The sequence below is a fragment of the Arachis duranensis genome, chromosome 3 (genome assembly GCF_000817695.3).
Source record: "Arachis duranensis cultivar V14167 chromosome 3, aradu.V14167.gnm2.J7QH, whole genome shotgun sequence".
NCBI classification, from domain to species: Eukaryota; Viridiplantae; Streptophyta; class Magnoliopsida; order Fabales; family Fabaceae; genus Arachis; species Arachis duranensis.
In genome coordinates, this window is record NC_029774.3 from 92724188 (window position 1) to 92727601 (window position 3414).

Consider the following 3414-nt stretch of genomic DNA (forward strand, 5'->3'; position numbering starts at 1 on the left):
TTCAATAGTAATCTCTCCAATGGTACAAGGAATAAAAAATCTCCCTGGATTTTTCAACTTTTGTGGGAAGTTCTTCTAGATAATAACACTCCATTTCTTAGTAAGCACCACTATTTCATCTTTCCTCCAATTCCTCTTTCTTGCATGAAATTTCTTCATGAATTTAACAAAGAGTTTCTAGACAAATTAGTTTATGTCACTTATCAAATTAGTTTTAGACAATTGAAGAATTATGAGAAAGAAGTTCTAGCTTAATTCCAAAGATTAACTTTTTCAATATTCAGAAGAATCAATTCAGTTTAAGGTTATTTTTCAATATACTCTAATCCTTAGTTTGAAGAAGGAAACTCGATCCTCGAAGAAAACATCAGTGCATTAATCAAAATAGAAAATAAATAGAGCTCCTAAGCTTAACAATACAGTTTAGTTGCTTATGGTCCAAAGTAGGGGTGGAAAACGGGCCTAAACCCACCGGGTTGGCCAACGTAGCCTACCAAAAAGGTGTGCCAGGGTAGAAAATTGAGACCGTCACATATCAAAAGCCCGTCTAACCGGCACCGCTTAAATCATGGGCTTCCCCAGTGGGCTTAGTGTTTTTTTTTGCCAGGGGTATTTTTATAATTTTTTGGCCAAAACTCAACTTCCCCCAACCCGACCCGACCTAATGAGACCCTACCTGTCCTAAATCCCTAATTGACAGCCTTCTTACCCTTACTCGGTTACTACCTCGATCTCACTCCCTCCCACTCACAACACACTAAGCTTTTCCTCCCAGAGTCACACCTCACACTCACACCAGCCGCTGCTCCTAATTGTGCTGCATCCAGTGCCATTTCCATTGCCATCGCCAGTGCCGTTGGCCTGTCTCACGCTCACGCAGTCTAATCACGCTAATGCTCGCACCTCGCAATCTCGCATAGACGGCAAAGTTGTACGCAGCAATAGCGGCGCTCTTCTTCAAGGATGCTCCCACCGTCGCTCCTCGATCCTCTTGGGTCCTAGCCACCGCCACTGATCTATCTAGGCATCGTCGCCGCTGATCGTCGATCCTGGGTTCCTGCATCCTGGCCATCGGTGCTTCTCATCTGTCCTCTCGCTCTCTAGGTCTGTCATCTGGCAGTCGTCGTTGCTCCTCACCTCCTTTGTCCTGGTCGTCAGCTCGTTGCTGTTGTTATTTTGGATTTTTGGTATGTTAATTTTATAGATTAGGTTTTAGATCAGACATTTAGGTTTATTTGTTGTGTTTTATTTTATTTGATAATGGTTTTGAGTTTTGACTAAATCAGAATTGTTGATACTTGTTTTAACATTTGTTTTGATTAAGTTTTACTGTTTTAAATTCTGATAAATCTAAAATCTGATACAGATTCATATATTGTTTGCTGTGTTTTGTTTTGTTTGATCATTGTTCTGAGTTTTGACTAAATTAGAATGATTGATACTTGTTTTAACATTTACTTTGATTAAATTTTACTATTTTGATAAATGACAAATCTAAAATTTGATGCAGATTCATATATTGTTTGTTGTGTTTTGTTTTGTTTGATAATGGTTTTGAGTTTTGACTAAATCAGAATGGTTGATTCCTGGTTTTAACATTTGCTTTGATTAAATTTTACTGTTTTGACAAATGACAAATCTAGAATTTGATGCAGATTCATATATTGTTTGTTGTGTTTTGCTTTATTTTGTTTGATAATAGTTTTTAGTTTTGACTAAATCAAAATGGTTGATACAGTTTAACAATTAACATGTGCTTTTATTTCAAAAAATATGAATTCTAAAACTGTGAGTAATCTTGTTACTGCTAGAGCTGGTTCTGAGGCTGCTTAGGTCGAGGTTGATGAACCTAGATAGAAAAGAACCAGACCAGCAACATCTGATGTTTAGAATTTTTTCAAAAAAAGTCAGTCCAGATAAGGATGAAGTAGAACGTTCTAAGTTTAAAGGATGCAAGAAGCTAAGGTGTTTAAAGATGGAGGTAAGTGATATGACACTTCTACTCTAAAATGACACCTTGATAGTTGTACTCAAATTAAGTATGAAGATATTGGTCAAACTATAGCGAAATTGCAAAATAAAATAGGTTCACTTAAGATTGATTCAGGAGTCATTAGGGATATGCTTGCTTCTTATTAGTTGCTGGGGATAAGCCGTTCAATATGCTTTATGATAGGAGATTTAGAAATTGGGTGAAATATATAAGTCCAACTTTGAAACTTCCTACTAAGAATAAGTCTGACATAGTGAAAGTTCACAAGAGAGAAGTTACGAAACTTAAAAAAATTTTAATTTCCATTCCAAATAGAATTTTCTTAACATATGATCTTTGGACATCCAGTATCAATGAGGGGTTTATACGTTTGACTGCACATTTTGTTGATGAGAACTGGAAATTACAGAGTAAAATTCTCAATTTTTGTCATATGCCTCCTCCTCATACGGGATTTGAGTTGTCTTATAAAATCTTTACACTTTTGAATGAGTGGAAAATTGATAAAAATATTTTTTCGTTACTTTGGATAATGCTTCTTCTAATGATACTTGTGTTGATCACTTGAAAAGTACTTTGGATGTGCATGATTCATTGTTGTGTGGTGGTGAATTCTTTCATGTTCGTTGCTTTGCTCATATTTTAAATCTTATTGTCCAAGATGGAATGAAAATAGACAGTGATGTAGTGCATAAGATTAGAGATTGTATTAAGTATCTGAGAAAATCTGAAAGTCGGATGGTTAAATTAAAAGAATGTTTTTCAGATATTGAGGGACTTGAGTATACAACTGCATTATTGATGACATGTAATCATGTCATGTTTTTCTATGCTTTTTCATACAAGAAATTGATGATTAGTGCTTAAATATTAAAGGCTTTTGTGCTTAAATGGTATATTCCTTTGATCTTTTGATTTTATAAATCTCGTAGGAAATAAGTGGAAAAAGAAGCAAAAAGCACAAAATATGCTCAAAAAGAGAAAAGAAGAATTTTGGAGCAGACTTCGAAGTTTGAGCATGCTTTGGAACCTTAGGCCATGCTTTTAAAAGCGCGATCAAATGAGCGGATAAATTATACGCTTTCTGGCATTGTTTTCAGGTAGTTTTTAGTAGGATCTAGCTACTTTTTATGAATTTTTATTAGTTCTTATGCAAAATTTATATTTCTGGACTTTACTATGAGTTTGTGTGTTTTTCTATGATTTCAGGTATTTTCTGGTTGAAATTGAGGGACCTGAGCACAAATCTGATTCAAAGGCTGACAAAGGACTGCTGATGCTGTTAGGTTCTGACCTCCCTGTACTCGAAGTGGATTTTCTGGAGCTACAGAACTCCAAATGGCGCTCTTACAATTGCGTTGGAAAGTAGACATCCAGGGCTTTCCAGCAATATATAATAGTCCATACTTTGCTCGAGTTTT